The sequence below is a fragment of the Penaeus monodon genome, unplaced genomic scaffold (assembly GCF_015228065.2).
Source record: "Penaeus monodon isolate SGIC_2016 unplaced genomic scaffold, NSTDA_Pmon_1 PmonScaffold_1239, whole genome shotgun sequence".
Taxonomy (NCBI): Eukaryota; Metazoa; Arthropoda; class Malacostraca; order Decapoda; family Penaeidae; genus Penaeus; species Penaeus monodon.
In genome coordinates, this window is record NW_023641256.1 from 11,752 (window position 1) to 20,000 (window position 8,249).

Here is an 8,249-nt window from a genome sequence, read left to right on the forward strand (position 1 = left end):
AAAACAACACAAAAATGGCTGTGCACTCGCGTAGAGTCTTCGTCCTCCGTTCAAACTAGTGCTTCATATATAACTCTCACCCATATTATTATATCCAATATAGCAAAGAGAGACTAACAGAGCTATAAAACATATATATTTGAATACAAGTGGGGATAATGAGTCTTTCGAGGAGTTTGCAGAATAGTGATCCCGTAGAGCGAGAGCAACACAAATAATCTGCGCCGCGCATGCGCTCTCGTCAGTTCTTCATCACCCCACCACAATGTCGAAGAGAGGTGCGTTCAGAGTTTTGGGGTTTTTTTATCGAGTTATATATCCGTCATCGAGTGCCTGGATACTGTGCCATGAGTGGAATGTGAGATTGAAGATGTGAAATATGCATTAGAAACTATTTTGCGCTTGATATTCGCATATTAATGAGAAACTTGAGATTTTTTCTACCGGTGGACAATGTCGCAGTCGTTCTCGAAAGTGTTTTGATAATGTTCATTTTAAAAGAGTGTATATCTCATGGCCATTTGCCTAGAGCTTTATAAGTCGTACATCGTAGAACCATTGCCATACAATAATTAGTTACCCAAAGTAAACTGTTGGCCTATTCCACCGTCTATAAAATTTTGGGAGGTTGAAAAGTGCACATTGTTGGACTCGTGTGGTCTATTTGTCACTAATGGAAAGGCAGTCCTGCAAGAAATTTATACTATTTATATCCTTAGTACCAACACTTGCTTTTTATTTTGTCACGTGTAAGCTAACCAACCTGTCTTTTTCGAGCAAATGCTAGAAATGTAAAATTATATATCGAAGAAATTGTAAGAACCATGTTCAATATCGTGTATGCAGGCCCGCTTTTCCTTGACATTTTATACATAATCGAAAGATCAAAAACTCATTCTTCCCAAAAAAATTGACAGGTTTTATATTTGCTTAAGTGCCCTGTTCAGACTAGCACAGATGTAGGTAACTCTGGTAAATGGCCTGTAAAGCCTCTTATGGAGCTTGGAATAATTAAGCTTTCATCTTTCGTAGAAGGGTGGATTACCTGTAACTCTTGAGAGCATGTCCACACATTGTCCACTGAAGTTCTGAATTTTAAGTTCAATACATACATGGTTTCATGTACTTTCCAAGGAGTCACGCTCGTCAGTTTATTTTTTGAATTTTGGGGTTATAGTTTGCCACCATTATTTTGACAAGAATATTAAATTTTTAATGCTAGTCAGAGATAGAAACTTCCCATAAGTTTATGGAGTGGGGTAAACAAGGGAGGTTAGGTGGTCAGATTCTTCGTATTTTGTACTTTTTCTTGTGCAGATGGTCTTATCTTGCAGAGAGGAACTGCTCTCATGTAACAAACAAGGTGGGACCTAGGAGGCACACAAGCATGATAGATATACATTACTTTATATAGATATAAAAGGAAGACCTTGTGCTATGTGATATTCAGAATACTTAAGTGTGGCTGATAAGAGACTGCTGCATCATAACCCTTGCCCTGGAGGAAAAACTTCCACGTATCTGAGGAGGATGGAGCTTCACCAGTCATGGCGTCTAGAGACAACTTAAATTATATAATGTAGGGAGCCTTGTGTATCTGAGGCAGGGAATGGGGCAGTAATTTCCCTAGATTGTAGGGTCACTTTTCCTCTCATTGGATGCTTGTGACCTACTTTAGATATTTCATATTTTACCTCACAATTCCCCTGGTAACCCTTATATTATTTTCATTTGCATGTCAGGGGTAGGCTCTGTGTACCCATACATTGAGGCTTTTTTCAGAGGGTTAGGAGGGTGGCTCTGGATACTGCTCCCTCCATTAGATATAGTAATCCTTTTGTATAAATGCTGTACCGCTCATTTATCTTTTTATTCAGTCAAGGTAACATTCCTGCCTTCTATATTGTTGAGGATAAGTTTGTTGGATAATGTGGGGTGTCCCTGACATAATTACTGAGAGTGGTATAGTGTGAGAGGAATCTATTGGTACAATACTGTTTGATAGGGTGTGAATAGGTATTCTGAACAATTGTTTAAACATTTAGTTCTAAATAACAATAATCTACACTAATATAAATCCTAGCACAAGAAAAAAAAAAATTGGTTGCTGAAATCTTCATCTGGGTGTTCTGCATGCACACTCTCAAATTTGTGTGGAAAGAGACATATCAGGTAGAGTGAGTGATAGGTCCCAAAGTGCTTGTAAACAAATTCATGAAAACAAGTATAAAAAAGAAGATATTACATGTGTCCAACAGACGTTCATCATGCATGGGAGTCTCAACAATGTAAATCTATACCATAGACATCATTTAGATAGTTGAAGTTCTATCATATTATGGAACACATTTGACTTTAGGTGCTGGGAAATTGAATTGGAAGGTTGGTATTTTTATTATAGAAGTGCTGACTTATGAGTGGCTGCCACATTTAGCAGTACCATTTAGAATTACTACCTTTATTGTTGCTATACTTCATAATTTTGTCTACACAAAATATACCTAATGCAATGCATTTTCACTAGACTTATTATGGATGTGCAACTTGTATAGAATTATTGGAAACTCTATGAAACATAATTGCCATATTGTGCAATATACAGAACCATATCAAGCAATACTAGCTTGCTGACTTCAGTAGCTTTAGAGCTTTTAAAGTATGGTAAGATAGTTTGGACTGACTCCTTATTTGATAAATTACCAGAAAGGCTCATAACCCTATTTAAAAAAATATATACATGGTGGTTTGTCACCCAATATTAAGCAGGGATTGCAGACTACAGCACTGCATAATGCAAGAACTATGTTTTTTGATAAGTGATTGTTGGCCTGCTGTGCTCTGATTAGCTTTGTTTTGACTATTTTTATGGTCCAAAAGATTATTCTAATCTTAATTAATTTATTGACTAGGAATAGTTGATTAATAGAAGGTTAATTCATCACTTCCAATATGATTTAATGTAGAGAATGTTTGATTTGGATATAGTAGTCAGCATGGATGTTGTATGTTTGTAATGTTTTTAAATTTTAAGTGCAATTTGAGTATTCCTAATGTTTAACATCTTGCACAGGACGTGGAGGTACCGCGGGAGAAAGTTCCGCATTTCTGTGGGACTCCCTGTCGGGCAGTCATGAACTGCGCTGACAATACAGGTATGTTTTTCAATCTAATATGTTATTGAGGGATTGGTCAAGTTTGTGCTTTTACAATCAAATAATAGAATTCATTAAGAGTTCTGGTTGCATTGTGGTGTGGACAATATTTTAAACTTTTTAAACCTGAGGTATTTAAACTCATACGAAATTGTTTCATGGTCTGTCTTGAATTTCAGGAGCCAAGAACTTGTACATCATCTCCGTATCTGGTATTAGGGGTCGTCTCAACCGTCTGCCAGCTGCTGCTGTAGGTGATATTGTTGCTGCCACTGTCAAGAAGGGAAAGCCTGAATTGAGGAAGAAAGGTAAAAAAATATATATTCAAAAGAGGACCACATGAGCCAATTGCATGAACCTTTTGTGGTGTGGCAAAGGAAAACAACCTGCTCCATCTGTGTTTTGGTAAAATAGAGCTTGGGATGGTTCTTGTAGATGATAGTGCCAGGGATGTCTAAGCTCTATCTTGCCAGAATGCCCATGGAGTTTGTTTGCTTTTCCTGGAGCACAAGCAGACTCGCCACATCGGTAAGATTGCCATGGAAATGTATATCCATGGACTTGGATGAGTAGTTGTGGTCTTGCTGTTACTTTCAACAAACTTCACATTTGTATTAGTGTGTTCAAGACACTTAATGTAATTTTTTTTTGAAACGGTCTTGTTCTAGACATGTACCTGAACCTAATGTTATATTTTTAGATATGCTTACTGTATAGAAGTATGATGGAAGGGAAATATATATCTTGGTTTTCTCTTAATTTGTCTGAGAATTATTACCAAACATGCTAAATAAAACCCATCTTTCCACAGTGCATCCTGCAGTAGTAGTCAGGCAGAGGAAACCATACCGTAGGAAGGATGGTGTCTTCATATACTTTGAAGATAATGCGGGAGTTATAGTAAATATAAAGGAGAAATGAAAGGTATGTATTGAATTTTTGGTGGATGTTTTCTCTTAATTGTAATATCTATACAGCTTTAAACTTTTTTTTGGTAGGTGATCCAGACTTGGATACTGAAACCAAAAGTAATTAAATGCTAGTATTAATTTCTTTAGATGAAATTTGAGAAGCCTGTAAGCTATAGAAAAGTAAATTAGGGAGTTGTATGTAGTAAACAGTTTTTATTCATTTACACTTCTATATTATAAGGCATCATTCTTTCATATTTTTGATAGGTGATATTGAATATTATTGCTAATGCATAGTGATTGGTCATGTAACTTGATTTTATATTATTCATGTTGTTAAGTGGAGGGAAACTTGTATATATACATGTTTTTTTTTTAAAGAACTTTGATCATTTACTTTTTGAATATTTCTGAAAATGTTATATATAATATCAGATCAGTTTTTATTCTGTAGGCATGAATATGCTAATTTTTAATGATTTCATAGTATGTCTGCAAAAGTTTGAGAATTTGTCTATTAGTCTTTAACTTTTTACTTTTCTTCCAGGCTCGGCCATCACTGGTCCAGTAGCAAAGAGTGTGCTGATCTGTGGCCAAGGATTGCCTCCAATGCTGGCTCTATTGCCTAGAATAAAGGAAGTAAAAAAAAAAATTTTTTTATTTTTTTATTAACCTTCACAATTGTTTTTACCAAGAAAATAATGCAAGAGAAAATACATTTTGTGTAAAACGGAATTAATTGCAGACATTACTGTAAATAATGTTAAATGAAGAATTGTTGGTCAAGAGATTGTATTTTGTGTGATACAAAATCATGATAATTACTTTTAAATACTACTAAGTGAAAAATCGGAGAGTTTTTGTATTGCACAGAAATTTAATATGCAGTATATCTTTTGCTGCACTCCGGCACTCTCCGTGGATAGGAACTGGGGACCCTACCACGTACTCACTCCAAGAGCATCACAACATGAAAACTACAATTAAGTATCATGCTGTGACCACGGCGGTTCAAACATGAACCTACCGTTAAAAAAAAAAAAATTTGCAGCAGAATTTCGTAGAGATCTTGCATATCTTGTTTTGTCCAATTGATGCAATGTAGCTCCAGACTAGTAAATTAGTGTAAGCAAAGATAACTGAGGTAGCTTTGATTGTTGGTCAGAACTGTTACCTGCTCTCAGTATATAAATATAAAGCAGCCTGATTGGTTTAGAATCTGAATTATAAGAAACGGCTCAACAGATAACCACAGGATGCTATACAACTTCTGGCATGGGATGTGTGTACATATTATACTCAGTGTTTAGTTTCTTTACACATAGATGGCTCCACAAGCATTGGTATTGATTACATTAGGAAAGGTGAAATTGGGTGAGGTCACAAAGGTCTACTAATTGGCTCTTGTATAGCTAAGCACTTCTGGAGCCACTTTCCCAGCATAGGTGGGTTAAATGCTCAGAGCATAGATAAGCATAGATAAGTTGATTTTGCTTAACTTAATTGACTCCAGAAAGGAATAGGATGCAAACCATTAACCACAGTAAAGTTATGATATTCTTAAAGAGAAAGTCAAAGTATTTAATGCACAAATGTTCACATTCAGTATCTACAAAATAAAGTATAGCTCAAGGCCAAGGCCATATCACAGTAGTACTTTGTAAATTTTTGCATATCATAAATTTAAGGTCTGCTGCATGCATGTCAGTGTTTCTTCTGTGAAAAGGTAGCAACTTTTTATTTGATTAAACTCTTTGATCTTGTGCTACAGAGGATCGATACAACCGTTAAAAGTTCATGTGAATACGACCTATTAAATGTATTTTTACTATATAGTACTCTACATATGAAATGTATTATGAGATGCTTGTGTGATCCCTGGAACCCAGTTTGTTTATAGGATTACTACTTCTCACCAGTCAAATAGGGTTGGACCTTTTGGATGAGGAAAGGTACAGAAATGCAAAACTGGACTGGTAAAAGTGCATATGACAGAGCCTTTGTGGTGTCCACACAAGTAGGCACACAGACTGCTGACCATGTGCCTTGCTTGAAAACTGAACAGATGGGCAGTTCCTCGTCAGCAGGATTTGGCCACTTTTAAGGACTTTTTTTTTGTATCCCACGAGATCGGTTTTTCATGACTTATTTTATATGCTGCCAGTGTTCACCCACATGGACACTGCCCTTCATGTGGATTTGGCTTTCAGTTCAAACTGTATTAATGAAATCCAGAGTTTGAATTGAAAGTGCAATTATCATGTCTATATGGCATTGTTACCAAGTTCCTTGTTAATCTAGCAACTGGTGGCTTTTGTTTAGCTACTAACAAAAGCATAACATAAATTGCATTCATGTGGGATTGTGCAGAGACAATGATAGAATTTCATAGAATCCTTTTTGTTTTCAATTCTGCTTTTTCACATGATCAGGCATGTCTAGCATGCATTATGGCTCATCCACTTGTTAATGCTTGTGCCTTTTTTATTAGATTTTTATTATTGCTATTGTCTTATTTAATTTACCCCCCAATCCCTTGCCCGTTGTTGTCGGGGGGGGCTTAGAGGCGGAAGTTTGGGGACCCTGAGGGTGGACTGTTTTTATCCCCAACATAACCCAGGCTTACCATGGCCAGTAATGAAAACATAATCCCCACTATTAGGGCAATGAGGCTTGCCCCTTTATCAAATAGCCCCAATGATGTAAACCCACCCGATTCCTGTCCCCCAGGCTCTCCTTTGACCACGGGTCCGAACACTGGGAATAACTACCCCCTCATCAAAGCCTTTCTTTGTACAGTAGCCAACAATCAACCCTTAAGGAACATTTCCTCTCTTCCAGCATGCGCAACTTCAACACCTCTATCCCCCACAACCTCCAACATCAACCCCCCCATCCTCCCTTATTAATACCTTACAGCCTTATTGCCCACCTCTCCATAACACTACCCCCTCAACACTACTCCATCTTCGTCCCGCCCCCGCCCTTCTTACTACCCCCAACTCTACAACAATCTTGAATACTCTCTTTAGCGCAGCCAAATGGACCGATTTTCGTGATCCCTCCCACAGGGTCCCTACTCTGACAACACCCTTCTCTTCCAACAATGTCTCCAAAACAAATAGGTAAAGTCTCTTTCCGTAGCCGACCCGACCGCTCCCGTCTTGTCACAGTAACATCCGAAACCAAGCTATAGCATTAACAAAACAAACTGACCTATATGGTAACCCCTTCCTTGCAGAACCCACCCAAACCCTCAATACTTGCACCGGAACAGTTTCAATCTCCCCAGCAATTGCCCAATCTATGACAAAGATTGGTCAAAACTGTGGAGAAGACCTACTTGTCTGTCTCACAGACTATGATGCAACATCAGTACATGCTACTCCATTACCCCCAGAGTCATCGAAAGAAACCCACTAACATAGCCAAAATTACCTTCCGTAACTTTGACCTTCCTTTAACGTGTACATGGGAGGAGAATCCCTCCCTGTTCGTCCATATCAACCTCCTCCCGTCAGTGCCAAAATTGTTTGGCGTCTAGGACACCCAGCCAAACATTGCCGTTCCACAGCCAGATGCCCCTATGTCCCCAAACCTGGCCATACCCGATCTAACTGCTCTGCACAATCACGCACATGTGCCAACTGTGGCGGCCCCCATAATTATTTTATATGGGGCTGTCCCACCTATAAATTTGAGTCTGAGGTAGCAACCTCCAGATTCAAACTTGGACTCACACTACGTGAAGCCAGACAGGAAGCACGTCGACGGGGCCCTCTCTCTTACTCCTTACTCCATAATACTGCTCATTCTACCAATTCTCCTAAACCCCCCCCCCTACATCAAACTCCCCCTCTTCTACCTCTTACCTTCCCAGTCAAACTCTTTTGCCATCCTAAACCCAGACCTCCAATCTCTACTACAGATACTCCAATCATCCTACAACCCCAACCCTTCCCCTCTCCCTCCTCGCACACCCGTAACAGACAAACAACGTTTACCCCCCTCCCCTACCACACTCACCTCCACCCTTCCTTTGCCCCTACGCTTGAGACACCATCCTCTCTTCCCCCCTCACAAAATCTTTTATCCCCCCAAACTCCCCAACCAACTCCTCAAAGAAAATATTGAAAATATTCAAAATTACTTAATGAAAACTGACACTCAACCTCCAATCTTACAA

At 38.5% G+C, this 8,249-nt stretch overlaps 1 pseudogene; it reads left to right on the forward strand.

Moving 5' to 3' along the window:
* The first annotated feature begins 250 nt into the window (after positions 1 to 250).
* Positions 251 to 4,692, forward strand: LOC119569079 (annotated as a pseudogene).
* Positions 4,693 to 8,249: the final 3,557 nt, after the last annotated feature.